At 36.5% G+C, this 16,308-nt stretch overlaps 1 protein-coding gene across 2 annotated transcripts in view; it reads right to left on the reverse strand.

The window, feature by feature from the left end:
- Positions 1–16,308, reverse strand: part of FREM2 (FRAS1 related extracellular matrix 2) — a 449,278-nt gene that overhangs the window by 380,856 nt on the left and 52,114 nt on the right. The gene's annotated exons all lie outside the window — the stretch shown is intronic.

Consider the following 16,308-nt stretch of genomic DNA (forward strand, 5'->3'; position numbering starts at 1 on the left):
CTAAATTGCTTTATAAACTTTGGTTCTTTAAATTATATATTACAAGTGATAGTGATAAACACCTGTAAATTTTGGGCTCTGAAATCCAATATCCTAACTCTGGTGTGAATTATAACTGTCATATGCTGGCCGTGGAATCTTGGTTAACTTTATCTTTCTGTGTTTCTATGTCTTTAAACTATAAAATATTTTATTTTACAATTTTTTAATGGGAATGAAGTGAGATAATACATTTTCATAGCAGACATTAAGCCAAGGTTAGTTCCCTACTATGGGTAGGGCTGACTTTCCATATGATAGCCATTCCTTTTTACTATACCTTCCAACTGTCACTGACAACTAGTTATAGATACAATATACCATATAGGATAAGAGTAACAATCTAAAGAACAATCCTGGGAGTACAGCTGAACTGGGTCATCTGACTCAGCAAGTGAATAAATCTAAAAATATCCTATAAGTAAATTACATCTAGAAAATTTTTACTTTACAAAATTAGTTTTCATTTGTAATTCTAATAGCAAGACACCCATGAAAAACACACATGGTGTCTAAATAAGACAAAGGAAAATCGTTTGGGCAAAAATAAAAAGGATCCCAAATCAATTATATAGAAAAAATTCCTTTGTTAACTTTTGGTCAAGAATATGTTTGTATATTTTCAGAAAACAACTCCAAGACCATGTGGATTCCTGCAACAGAGAGGAATTGACAGGTTTGCTCCAACCATGAAGACAAGAGGAGAAACAGTCCAGAGATGGAAGACGCTGACGACGCCTTGCCACGCCAGCAGTCAGCAGCTGTGCGACGCAGCAGCTTGCCCAGGACCAAACCAGAGAGGGTCGGACCTGCATTGCCACCATGTGCCCACCATCCAGATATCATTGCTGACATGTACACTTAAGGAACTGTTTGACATTGAAACGAGGACTCAGAACTATTGGACATTGAAATTTGGACTCAAACATTTTTTGTTATTATATGTTTATTTCTAGTCTGCAGAGGCAAGATTTTTTTAAAGGAAAGAAATGGGGAAAAAGTAGATACAGAGGCAAAGAAGCATTGAACAGACTGTCAAACTACAGCGGGAAGGCAGGGGAGGTTGGGGGGCGGGCTGTAAGAGATCAACCGAAGGACTTGTACGCATGCATATAAGCATAACCAATGGATACAAGACACTGGTGGGGGGGAGGGCAGGTAAAGGCATGTACTGGGGGGTAAGGGAGGCCGGGGGGAGGTCAATGGGGAAAAAAAAGGAGACATATGTACTACTATTTGTAATACTTCAAACAATAAAAAAAAAACTTTCATATAAAAAAATAAAAGAAACACAAGCCTAACTTCTAACTTCAGAAACATTAGAACTATAATGAATGTAATGTAGTAGAGCAAATCAGAACATGGATTCTACTACTCTTGACTTGCATCCTGCCTCTACTACATACTTTATGATCTTGGGCTAGTTATCTAGTTTTACAGCAGGTCCTCAAATAATACTATTTTGTTCAATGTCATTTCTTCATAATGTTTATGAGAGAAAAAAATTGATATCTGGTGGGCTACTGTCTGTGTGGATTTTGTATGTTCTCCCCAAGTCTGCATGCGTTTTCTTCAGGTACTCAGTTTCTTCCCACATTGCAAAGGTGATGCATGTTAGGTTAATTGGCATGTCTAAAATGTCTCAGTCTGAATAAATGTGGTGTGAGTGTGTGTGTGGGTGTGTGTGTGTGTGTGTGCGTGGGTGTGCACGCGCGCGCGATGGAAGGGTGTCCTCTCCAGGTGGGAGTCCTGCCTTTTGCTCTGGCCACCTGCGACCTTGAAGCTAATTGGAAAATAATTTATCTTCTTTTTATTCATCTTTCTTAAATGTATGTATTGCTCACATTTATTTCAATGTTTAATATTAGACTTGTTTTTGTGACCAGAAATATGCCACAGAAACTTAACTCTTGTTTATATCAAGTAACCTATGGTAAAACTAGTTTCATTATACATTGTTTCATTTGAAGTCAGTTTCCAAGAACCTATTGATGACATTAAGTGAGGACTTATTGTACCTCAGTCTTCTCAACTGTAAAAATGGAGATAAATAATAGACTCTTCTTAGGATAGTTGTGAGAATTAAATAAGCTACTAGTACCCACAAAGTGCTTGGAGCAATGCCTAGATTCAAGCCCTACAGGAAATTACTTGAATAATTGTTTTCTCAATTCTCTGAGTGGCACATAGCTAGTATCATTCTAGATGCATGTAAAGAAGTTAATTTGTTTCATACAATGAATGCTTTCAGGCATTAGGGATTAATTGTCTCATTGAATCCTGGTTGAGAAGGGGTAGATATCAAAAGTTCAATAAATATTAACTGTTATTGACATTTTTAGGAAATAGTGAAGGGACAATATATCATATCATATCATACATACAACAAAGATTCTGAAAATCTTTTCCAAATATTTCTTAACCAAAATTTTTTCACTTCACCCCTCACACCAATTCACCAAATGCTAACAAAGGGAATGTTCTTTATATAAGCAGGGGAAAGGAAGGATTATGAATATTCGTAATTTAGTTAAGTATTTTCAAAATTTTATTTATATCCTATTTGACAAAGTGAAAATTTTATGCATGTTAACAAGCTCTACATAGTGCTTACTATGTGTCAGATGCAGATATTAACTCATTTAAGATGAATAAGCAAATTGACTATGGCACACCCCATGGGCATTTTCAGCAGGGTTTTAAATATTTCAAAGCTTACATGTTCAACATTCAACTAAAAATTTTGCAAACCTCAAACAGATTTTCAGAAATAAGTAATATAACATACTGCCATATTGATACTAATTATGGGTCACACATTAAATCTCTGAGGTCAAGTGGGTAGGTGATAAGATATAAAAGTATTACCGGATAGAAAATCTGCTTGAATATCTTTAGATCATCTTGTTAGAACAGTCGTCCTCAAAATGAGCTTCCAGTGTCAGTAGCCTTGACATTGTCTGGACCCCACCCCAGACCTACTGAATCAGATGCTGTATGAGTAGGGCCCTCAAGGTTATTTTGATGCATGCTAAAATTTGAGAATCACTGCTTAAGCAATGTAGACTTAGCTTAAATCCATATTTAAGAAAAGAAGTCAGAATTCCAGGTAGCATTAGAACCTACTCTTTCTAAATAAGTGTTTCTCAATCTTGGCTACATATTGAAATTACTTGAGGAGCTAAAAGAAAGAAAAATACCAATGTTTGTGTCCCAGCTCCAGAGATTTAGGTTTCTGGAATTGGCTTGGGCTTTGGGATTTTTGAAAACTCCCCAGATGATTCTGATACTTGATAGGGTTGATAATTTATTCTCTCTAAGCCATAGGTAGTATACAGGAAAGACCCATTTTAGAATTCTGATCCCCAAAAGTGTAAGATAATAAATTTGTGTTGTTTTAAGTCACTAAGTTTGTGGTGGTTACAGCATCAATAGGAAATTAATACAGTGAGTCTGAGATATTTATTTTAATTATTTCATTAATTTATTTTAATTTTTCCTAAGTAAAATGGAAATAATAGAGACCACTAGCTGCTCTTATACTGGTACTAATCCAGTGAGTTGACTGGGTAAAATCCAGTGGGTAAATTGCTGGTCAAATAGGAAGTATTCAAAAACACACTATCCCTATCTCTTCCGTCACCATGAATCTTGTAATGATGGCTACATTCAAAACTGAGGGTATGTCATTAACAGATAATTGTATAATAGATTTTGTAAAAACATCTCTTAAATGTATTTTGTAAGTTTTTTATAGTAAAGAAAGAGAAAGAAAGAAACTGGTAGAACAAGAGCTATTAGCAAATACTAAAACATCTGTTTATGTATAGCTTATCACTGGATTTAACCAACTTTATCTAAAAGTTCATTTTCTCAAGTGAAGCTTGAATCATAGAAACTTAGAATTAATAACTAATCCAGTCTCACCCTATGTAAGAACCAGTTTTAACACCCTTTGCTATGGCTGTTCAGTCTAGACTTGAATACTTTGAGTGAAGGGAAGATTATTAAGACAGCTCACTTTAATTTCAGGCAGCAATTCACTGCTATCACAGCTAGACAAATCATCTTTCTTCTACTTCCTCCTTTGGTTGTGGTTCCAAACTTAAGGTATTTAAAGCCGTTTTCAAGAAAAGAAAATGGCTATTTTTACCTGAATGCACAGCATTGGGAACAAATGAAAAGGGAATGTAATTCAAATTTGTGTGTTTGCAGTTGTGTGTTGAGCAGACAAGAAAGAGCAGATACGTATCCTTGAGCCAACAAGATGGAGATAAATATAAGAAAAGGGGAAAGAGAAGTAAAATATATATTTTAAAAAAGAATAAGTTGTGTAGATGTTATGAAACTACAAAGAAGTATTCTAAAAGGTTCTGGGGGTATGGGAGCAACTGGGTACAAGCTGATAAGAGTTTTGCATATGCATCTATTTTTGTTTGAAAATAGCAAAACACAGTGCACAAACTGCTAGGAGGATGAATCACAGGCAAAAAAAAGTAGAAACTGGTAGTAAAAAAAAAAAAAAAAAGTAATATACCTTTGAAAAGATCTTTGTCATGAGCAGGAAATGCGACTTTCAAAGAGTCCAGTTATGTAGAAAGAGCTTGTTTCTAAGTTTCTGAGGGATTCATTCACCCTAATTAGGTAGGCTATGAAAGAAGAAAAAAAAAACTACATCTCCCCAATGTTCCCTTAAACTATTTTAAAATTAATCATCTTTCCTCTTGTCAATACTCTTTCCTAAATCAACTCTTAGCTTACTTCAGAACTCAAAAATTATAAGCACAAATTATTACAAGTAAGAATTTATCATCACATAGCACTTTATTGTTTACTAGAGGCCCGGTGCACAACATTCGTGCACTGGGGTGGGGGGGTCCGGGGGGACGACGGTCCACTCAGCCCAGCCTGCACCCTCTCACAGTTCAGGACCCCTCGGGGGATGTCCACCTGCTGGCTTAGGCCTGCTCCCTATGGACATCCCCTGAGGGGTATTTAGCGCTGCCACAGAGGTGGGAGAGTGTCCCGCTTGCCAGCCGTGAGCCCGCGCTCCCCCTGTGGGAATACACTGACCACCAGGGGGCAGTTCCTGCATTAAGTGTCTGCCTCCTGTTGGTCAGTGCGCATCATAGCAACTGGTCACTCGACCGTTCAGTCGATTTGCATATTAGCCTTTTATTATATAGGATAAGTTTTCTTTGATATTACTTAAGCTTAGATTAAGGTTTAATTAATTTACCTTAATGCACAATATATTTTTATCTATATGTAGGATACTGAAGATTAGAAAAAATAAGGGATTTAACCAAAGTTACAGATAATAAATGGCTGAGGTAGGATTTAAACCTTTTCTATGGACTCTAAATCCTGAATTCTCTCTACAATACTATGGATTTTGAAACATAAATGGTCTCTAATCCAATTAGCAGGTGCACTATGTATATTTGAATAGCACTATTTTGTGAAAGTCAAATGTTTCTACTAATAAAAAAATAACTGGTTCATTAGAAGTGGATGATAGGAGATTAAAAATCTGATTAGGATCTAGAAATGAATTAGAGTTATTAGATCCTTCCATAGATTCCCTTGCCAAGCATTGGTGTCTGGAGAACTCTAAATTAGCAAATAAAGATTGCATATATCTCCTCTGCTTCTGAATCCAGTCTATTGAGTTATCTTACCTTATCTAGAGAGATATTCTGCTTTTTATTCATTTGGCAATAGCAAATATTAGTAAATCATCCCTGCATCTCACTCACCCTTCCCCATGTTTTGAACTATTCCTTTTGTATTTAATCACTATGCAACCATTGCAAAATATGATGGAATGTTTGGGGTACAAGCTTTCTTTCCTATATTGGATTTGTCCTCCTTAACAAATGTCATTTGTTAAAGTGCATTTAAATAATATGGCTTTGCCCTAGCCGGTTTGGCTTAGTGGATGGAGTGTCAGCCTGTGCACTGAAGAGTCCCGGGTTTGATTCCAGTCAGAGGCACATGCCTGGGTTGTGAGCTCCATCCCCAGTGGGGGCCATGCAGGAGACAGCCAATCAACTATTCTCTCTCATCATTGATGTTTCTATCTCTCTCTCCCTCTCCCTTCCTCTCTGAAATCAATAAAAATATATTGAAAAAAAAAACATCTAAAAATAAATAAATAAGTATGACTTCAAAATTTTGGAGATGAGACTGTAAAAAATATCTTGAAACTCACAAAAATTATTTTTGAACAAAATATTTCAGCAATCTCATAACTTTGAAATTAGAGATACAATTGAATATTTTGATCAACAAATGGTAACTTTACTTTTAAGGAGCACTAAAATATATAAAGCAACTACTCACAGGAATAAAGGGAGAAACACATCAAAATACAATCATATTTGGAGACCTTACAGTCCATTGACAGCTCTAGACAGATCAATGAAACAGAAAATCAATAAACAAATACCAGCCTTAAATACAACACTAGACCAAAAGGACATAATTGACATTTACAGAACATTTCATCCCAGAACATCAGGTTATACATTCTCTTCCAGTGCACACCAAACATTCTCAAGGATAGAAAATATGTTGGGTCACTGAACTAGCATCAACAAATTCAAGAAGACTGAAATTATACCAAGCATATTTTCTGACCACAGTGCCTTGAAATTAGAAATCAACTGCAAAAAGGAAGTAAAGAAACACACAAATATGTGGAAATAAAACAACATATTACTAAAAAATGACTGGATCAAAAAAGAAATAAAAGATGAGAGCAAAAGATATATAGAGACAAATGAGAATGACAATACAACATATCAAAAGCAGTAATAAGAGGGAAGTTTATATCATTACAGGCCTATCTCAAGAAACAAGAGAGAGAAATCCGAAGTAAGCAACCTAACATCACATGTTAAAGTACTAGAAAAAGAAGAACAAAAGCAACCCAAAGTCAGCAGCAGGAAGAAAATAATAAAATTTAGAGCAGAATTAAATGAAATAGAGAACAAAAACACGATACAAAAAAAATCAATAAAACAAAGAGCTGGTTCTTTGAAAAGATTAATAAAATTGACAAATCCCTGGCTAGACTCACTAAGAAAAAAAAAGGAAAAGACCCATGAGAACTAAATCAGAAATGAGAAAGGAGAAGTTACCACAAACACCACAGATACACAAAGGATCATATTAGAATATTATGAAAGACTATGTGCCACCAAATTTAATAAGTTAGAAGAAGTGGATTAGTTCCTAGAAATATATAACCTTCCTAAAACCCTAGACCAGTGGTCGGCAAACTGCGGCTCGCGAGCCACATGCGGCTCTTTGGCCCCTTGAGTGTGGCTCTTCCACAAAATACCACATGCAGGCGCGCACATACAGTGTGGTTAAAACTTCGTGGCCCATGCACAGAAGTCGGTTTTCGGCTCTCAAAAGAAATTTCAATCGTTGTACTCTTGATATTTGGCTCTGTTGACTAATGAGTTTGCCGACCACTGCCCTAGACTAAATCATGAAGAACTGGAGAATCTAAAAATACTGATCAGCAATGAGGAAACTGAAACAACTATCAAAACCTCCCAAAAAACAAAAGTCCAGGATGACATGGTTTCACCAGTGAATTCTACCAAACATTCAAAGAATTAAAACCTATTCTTCTCAAACTCTTCCAAAATAATGAAGAAGAGGTAATACTCCCTAACACATTCTACAAGGCCAATATAGGATGACAGCAAAACCTGGTAAAGATAACACACACACACACACACACACACACACAACTACAGACCGATATCTCTGATGAAACCAGGTGCAAAAATCCTAAACAAAATACTAGCAAATCTAATATAACAGTACATCCAAAAAATAATACATCATGGTCAAGAGGAGTTCATTCCAGGGTCATAAGGATGATTCAGCATATGCAAATCAATCAATGTATTATACACATTAACAGAAGAAAGGATAAAAATCATATAATCCTATCAATAGATGCAGAAAAAGCATTTGATAAGATACAACATCCATTTATCATTAAAACACTCAATAAAATAGGAATAGAGGAAAGTACCTCAACATAATAAAGGCCATAAATGATAAACCCTCAGCTAAATCATACTCAATGGCAAGAAAACTAAAAGCTTTTCCTCTAAGATTAGGAACAAGACGAGGATGTTTACTCTCCCCACTCTTATTCAACATGGTGCTTGAAGTCCTAGCCTGAGCAATAAGGCAAGAGAAAGAAATAAAAGGCATCCAAAAAAGGAAGGAAGAAGTCAAATTGTCACTTTCTGTGGATGACAAGATTCTGTATATAGAAAACCCTAAAGACTCCACTGAAAAACTATTAGAAATAATAAACAAACACAGTCAAGTTGCAGGATACAAAATTAATGTGCAAAAATCCATTGCCTTCCTGAATACTAACAACAAAACTTCAGAAAAAGAAAAGAAAAAAAAATTCCTTTTGCAAATGCAACCAAAAGAATAAAATACCTAGGAATAAGCTTAACAAAGAACATGAAAAATCTATATACTGAAAATTACAAAGCATTATTAAAAGAGATTGAAAAAGACACAACAAAATGGAAAAATATGCCATGTTCATGGATTGGAAGAATAAACACAGTTAAAATGGTCATATTGCCAAAAGCAAAATACAGATTTAATGCAATCTGCATCAAAATCCAATGTCACTGTTTAAAGAAATAGAACCAGAAATCATAAGATTTATATGGAACCACAAAAGTCCCTGCATGGACAAAGCAATTCTGAGAAAAAAGAACAAAGCTGGAGGTATCACGCTACCTGACTTCAAATTTTACTACAGAGTTACGATAATCAAAACAGCATGATATTGGTAGCAAAAGAGACACATAGATCAATGGAACAGAATAAACAGCCCAGCTCTAAAACCACATATATATGGACAGATCATTTTCAACAAAGGAGCCAGAAACAAACAATGGAGTAAAGACAGTCTCTTCAATAAATGGTGCTGGAAAAACTGGAAAGCCACATACAAACAAATGAAATGGTATTACAGTTTGTCCCCATGTACAAAAATTAATTAAAATGGATCAAAGGACTAAATATTAAGACCCGAAACAATAAGTTACATAAAAAAAACTATAGGTACCAAACTTATGGACCTTGGTCATAGAGAACAACTTATGAACTTGACCTGAAAGGCAAGGGAAGTAAAGGCAAAAATAAATGAATGGGACTAAAAAGCTTCTGCACAGCAAAAGAAACTGACAACAAAACAAAGAGGCAACCAAACCGGTGGGAGATGATATTTGAAAACAGTAGCTCTGACAAAGGTTTAATTTCAAAATATATAAAGAACTCATAAAATTCAACACCAAACAAACTACCCAATCAATAAGTGGGCAGAGAACTTGAAAATACACCTCTCCCAAGAAGACATACAAACAGCTAATCCTATATAATAAAAGCCCAGTGACCATAATGGCATAATGATCGGAACGACTGCTTGAGGTGCATTGACCACCGCTTGGTCACTCCCCCAGCCTGTAGGCTCCAATCGCAGCATGGCAAACAGGAAACCAAGGGGAACCGGGTGGGTGGGGGCAGGGAGGGACTGGGGACTGGCAAGCAGGTGGAAGATGGCCCTGATTGCAGGCTAGGCCTAGGGACCCTACCCATGCACGACTTCGTGCGTTGGGCCTCTAGTAGATATATGAAAAGATGTTCAACCTCACTGGCAATTAGGGAAATGCAACTCAAAACTACAATGAGATACCACCTCACACCTGTTAGAGTGGCCATTATCAACAAGACAAGCAATAACAAATGTTGGAGAGGTTGTAGAAAAACAGGAACTCTCATTCACTGCTGGTGGGAATGTAGACTCGTACAACCACTATAGAAAGCAATCCAGCAGTTCCTCAAAAAATTAAGAATAGAGCTACCATACTACCCAGCAATCCCTCTCCTGGGTATATACCTGAAAAACTCAAAATCATGTATTTGGTAAAGATATATGTACCCCTATGTTCATTGCAGCATTACTCATGGTGGCCAAGACATGGAAACAACCAAAGTGTCCTGTGATAGAGGAATGAATAAAGAAGATGTAGTAAATATACACCACAATAGAATTCTACTCAGCCATAAGAAAGGATGACATTGCATCACTTGCAACAACATAGATGGATCTTGAGAACATTATGCTAAGTGGAATAAGTCAGTCAGAAAAAGCTAAGAACCATACGATTTCACTCTTATCTGAAATATAAAACTGAACTCATAAATATCACAGCAGTGTAGTGGTTGCAAGAGGGAAGGGGGTGAGGGGAGAAGGATGCCCTAATAAATGGTGACAGGAGAAGATTTGACTTTGGGTAGTGGGCACATGGTGCAATATACAGATTTTGTAACATAGACACACACACCTGAAACCTATATAATCATGTTGAGCAATGTCACCCCAATAAATTTAATTTAAAAATAAAATAAAATAAAATGCTGGTTTTATTTTAAAAGAATAACAAAACAACAAAAAGGCATAGGTCAAGTAATACAATCACCTGGGATGAAGTAAATATATAACAAGGCAGAAGTATGTTTTACAGAGTATTACAGAAAAACCCTTAACCACAACCTGTGTTATATATACATCACTAGTGCATGGATTTGTGTATTGGTGGGGTCCCTCGGCCTGGCCTGCACCCTCTTGCAATCCAGGACCCCTCAGGGGATGTCAGAGAGCCAGCTTCAGCCCAATCCCCGCAGGCCAGGTTGAGGGACCCCACTGGTGCACGAATCCATTCCACTCGTGCACTGAGCATCTGCCTCCTGGTGGTCAGTGTGCACCACAGCTACTGGCTGGTTGGCCAGTTGGCCGGTCACTTAGGCTTTTATATATATAGATATTCTCCCTGTCTGGCCTGTTTACATCTAATTCCTTAACTCTAAGTCCCAGATATCTACAAGATACACTATTGTATTTAAAACTGTTTGTGGTCACTCTCGATATTTATGAACATAATAAAGTATAGAATCTTCTTTTTAATCCATGTTTTATAATTACATAAACTCATTTCATTATTTTTTTCAATAAAAAAATGCTTTAAAATTCTAAAATAATTTTTAATTTAATAAGTAATAGGACTTTTTTTTTAAATATATTTTATTGATATTTTTACAGAGAGGAAGGGAGAGGGATAGAAAGCTAGAAACATCGATGAGAGAGAAACATCGATCAGCTGCCTCCTGCACACCCCCCACTGGGGATATGCCCGCAGCCAAGGTACATGCCCTTGACCAGAATCGAACCCGGGACCCTTCAGTCCGCAGGCCGACGCTCTATCCACTGAGCCAAACCGGTTTCGGCAAGTAATAGGACTTTTTAAAGCTATCTGTACATAAATAATGAATAAGTGATTTGATTAACACATTAAGACTTTAGGAATCTAACAAAACAAACTCATAGATGCAGACAATCAAATGATGGTTACCAGAGTGGAAGGAAATGAGGGAAGGGTAAAATATGTCAAATATACGGTAAGGAAGGATAATAGATTTTGGGTGGGAATTACACTATAGAGTACAGATGTCAAATTATAATGTTGCACACCTGAAAATTATTCAATGTTATTAACCAAATTACCCCAATAAATTTAATTTAAAAAAACAATCCTGTCTCTGAAATCTCAAAATTAAATGCTTTAAGTACCAGTAATTCTAAAGACTCCACAACACATGGTCTTCACCACATTCTCTACATCTATCCACAAAGTGATTATTTAATGAAGCAGGTGAAACAGGGACTTATAAAGATGAACATCTTTAAAATAACTGATTTGTTTCTAGAGACTTTCACTTTATTATATCATTTAGCAACATCACATAGAAAAAGCTCCAATATAAAAATAGTTTTATTGCCCTGGCCAGTGTGGCTAAGTTGGTTGAGCATCATCCCATGCACTGAAGGGTTGTTGGTTCTATTCTCAATCAGGGCACATAACCAGGTTGTGGGCTCAATCTTCCTGTAGAGGTGCATGCAGAAGGCAACTGATTAATGTTTCTCTCTCTCCCTCTCCCTTCCTCTCTCTTTAAAATAAATAAATAAATAAAACATATAAAAAATGCTTTGCTAACCCACTTTATCTCTTACAGTGTTATCTTTCTCCCAAATTAAACAAAACAGATATCAAGTGTTGTTTATTCAACTTTATTCTTATGAATGCTGACTTTTACCATATATATACTTGAGATGGAGATGGGAGGTGAAGGGAAAGAGATTAGTGGTTGTCTCAGTTTTCTCAACATGATGCAAAAAAAAGGGGGGGAGTGAAGTGAGTCTGTTAAGGTAAGCATATAAAATCCCATTCTCAATGGTGTCTAGAACATAAAGCAGTAAGATTCAGCATGATTACTATATTAACAAAGTTAAAGATATGGCAGCATCTACAAATGCTGAAATATATAAAAGCTAAATCTCAAAACCAAAAACAAAACCATGCATAAACACCTAAGAGAAACTCTCTTTTATAATAAGCAAGGCAAAAAGTTTGATATCACTATAAAAGTCTGTGCAAAGAATATTTGGAAATTATATGTTCTTATACACCTATGTGTGTTTGAAAAATATCTAAAAGTAAATACAAGCTTCCATTTATTTTTCATTTATTTTACCTGGTAAGACTATTTTACTTTCCTTTAAATTCCTTTCTTGACTTTTGAAGTTATCCTAAATAATAAAGAGGTAATATGCAAATTGACTGTCACTCCAACACACAAGATGGCCGCCCCCATGTGGACACAAGATGGCCACCACAAGATGGCTGGCAGGGGAGGACAGTTGTGGGCAATTAGGCCAGCAGGGGAGGGCAGTTGGGAGGGACCAGGCCTGCAAGGGAGGGTAGTTGGGGGTGATCAGGCCTGCAGGAAAGGGCAGTTAGGGGTGACCGGGCCAGCAGAGGAGGGCAGTTGGGGGCAACCAGGCCTGCAGGGGAGGGCAATTGGGAGGAACCAGGCCTGCAGGGGAGGGCAGTTGGGGGCAAACAGGCTGGCAAGGGAGGGCAGTTGGGGGCAACCAGGCCAGTAGGGGGGCAGTAAAGGGTGACCAGGCAGGCAGTGGGGGGCAGTTATGGGTGATCAGGCTGGCATGCAGAGGCAGTGAGAGGTGATCAGGCTGGCAGGGGGGTCAGTAAGGGGTGACTAGGCAGGCAGGCAGGTGAGCAATTAGGATCCAGCAGTCCAGGATTATGAGAGGAATGTCTGGCTGCCAGTTTAGGCCTGATCCCTGGGATCATGCCTAAACTGGCAGTCGGACATCTCCCAAGGGGTCCCGAATTGAAGAGGGTGCAGGCTGGGCTGAGGGGACCCCGTCCCCTGTGCACGAATTTTGTGCACCAGGTCTCTAGTATATTAATTATTTGTTCTGCCACTTATATAACTTGGTAAGCAATTATACATATACATATACATATATACATCCATATGTATGTATAAAATTTTGTAATTGAGAATTTCAATTATTATGTAAATCAATATATGAATATATAAATATTTTGAATATCATCGATGGATACAATTATGAGTAGTAATGGGAACACGGAGATGATGTCTGACCTTGAACAAAAGTAGAAAAAGTCAGGGATAATGTGCTATCTGGATTGATTCTTATGCAAAAACAATGAAAAGGGTATTCAGAAAGAAAAACTAAGGAGGAGGTGCATGAAATAGCATGGCATGTTCAGGAAGACTGAGGAGGCTATGTGACTAGATAGATCAGACTTGGCCAGTTTGTACATCAACAAGAGTCTGAATTCTACCCTGTACCTAACAAGAGAGCACTTAAGTGATGAAAAGTAAAAATGGCATCAGATTTGCACTTAGAAAAATTAACTGTGGCAAATTAACAAAAGGGAGCATAATTTTCTTTTTCAGAAAGATAATTTATAAAGTCAGGTTTGTACTTTTAAGTAACTATTCTTAATTAGGAGAATCATATTAGAAAAAAAAATTATTCATTCACTCAAACATTTATTGAGCATCTAGATGTGCCAAGCATTGAAGATACATCAGTGAAAAACAGAGATCAGAATTCTGCTTCTCATATTATATTACAGTGGGAAAATGAATAACACTGATATATTCATTAAATGTTTAATTAAAAAACTTATTCTGTGCCCATCATTATTTTAAGCAGTTTATATCTATTAAACCATCTAAGATAAGCCTCAGTATGGTTCTAATGAGATCAATAACCATGGAGTTAGTGAAGGAATCAGATTCCATAAAAATTAAGTAAACAGGTAAAATTAACTGGATTTAGTAAGTGATGGACATGCATGGTGAAACAAAATGACCCTTGAGGTTTAGGTAGCAAGAATAACTTTTTCTTAAATGGTTAATAACAGTTTCTTAAATGGTTAAATGTAGCCTACCTTTCTTGATTCTACAGCAATGCTGCAGTGCATTTACTTTTGGGCAATTTCTGAATAATATAAAGTAAAGCAAGGGAAGAATTAGGGGAACATAAAATGGTTCTTTTCTGACTCATGGATTTCTGATCTACTAACCAGTCATATCACTTTATTTTCAATTTTCAAAGTGGCTCTCTTGAGCTATACTTGAAACCACTAGTTTCAGTGTTCTCAGTTCATGCTTCTAACAGCTATATAACTGGAATTAAAGGTAGCAGGCAGGGCATTACCAAAATTATATGATTAAAAGTTTCTGGCCCAGCTTGTGTGGCTTCCAAGAGGAAGCCAGTTCTATTTCTGGTCAGGGTATATGTCTGGATTGCGGGCTGGATCACCACTGGGGGTCATGTAGGAGGCAGCTGATCAATGATTCTCTTTCCCTCTCCCTTCCTCTATCTCTCTAAAATCAATAAAAACATTTAAAAATTAACAAAAAAAAACTTTCTGCACTGAGGAAACTAGCAAAGAAACAGAGAGTAGGCACTTCTACTCTCTCGGTCTGGAAGAATGTAGTCAGGCTTCTCTTGAAACAAAAAGACAAAAATTGTGTTCTGGCTTCCTTCAAAAGATACCACGAAGGGTGCTATTTTCCAAGGTTAGTACCCAATTAAGATGAAAAATAAAAAATAGTTCTAAATTGAAAACCAAACATGGCTATATAATTACTTTACCTTAATCTCTTTCTTTTAATTTCTTAGTATTAAGAATACTAATACCCTTTGTAAAAGTGAATCTTATGTTAAATGGTACTTAACAATAACTGAAGGATTTATTCTTGAATCTTCTAACTATAGCAATGTAAGAATTCTAAATATAAACCACCTAAAGGCACATTGTATTTTTAACTGGGTAGTTATTCCCTTAGTGAAAAATTGTTTATATTCAGTTACTTAACAATCAACTTTTTTATCCCTAAGGGCAGAAACATTAATAAATTAATCATCTTAGTAAATTTACACTAACTTCTCTAAATCAGAATGTTAAGAAAAACTTTTTTTTCTCATTTACACAAACATTTTTTGCTCCTAGTTAATGTATATTCTGAAATTAATCTACATTTGTGAAGCAAGAAAAAAAACTATATTTGTGTGCTGCTCATTCATTCATCACTTTATTACAAAGTTAAACTTCAATAAATTTTATTTTTCCTTATTGCAATCTGTTCCTTTGGCCTCACTGTTATATTACAAAAGACACATGTTTTTAATACTAATCAGGTAGAAAGTTTGTTATAACTGTTAAATAAAATCTTTATCTTATTCAATTATTATTTATAAAAACATTACAGCTACAAGATTTTTTAAAGCAAACAGTTTTCCTGTAATATCACATGAAAATAGTATTTTAAATTTTTTTCTCAGAGACCCACATTATTCAGTTTTGTACATATGGGGACACTGACCCAAGCCCAACACACCATAGCATGTATCATTCTGGAAAATAAAGCACCCTAGGTGCAGAGATAAAAGCTGCACTGCTTGTGCCTCTGAAATTTGGGTGAGGCCCTCCTAAGCCCCTTGTCCCTCCATGGTGCCTGAAAGGGATAAGTGTGGGCCTGCCCAACATTAGCACAAACAAGCAAATAAATAGGTGTTGGGAGGAACCATACTTAGATCACTGCTCCTGGCTTCCTTCCTCCTAGCTTTAGGAACCAACAGCACAGGAAAGCAGTTAGTCCTAGGTGGTCCCTTCTTTGTCTGTGATCCAATGGCTGCTGCTCACCAAAGAGGGGTCACAAGGTAAGGTGTTTGTTCATCCCCTTTGCTTGCCACATCTGGGCCCTTTATTACCTGCTGTCCATAGCCTATGCAATTGTCCTTTT

This window comes from Plecotus auritus (genome assembly GCF_963455305.1).
Source record: "Plecotus auritus genome assembly, chromosome: 3".
Lineage (NCBI taxonomy): Eukaryota > Metazoa > Chordata > Mammalia > Chiroptera > Vespertilionidae > Plecotus > Plecotus auritus.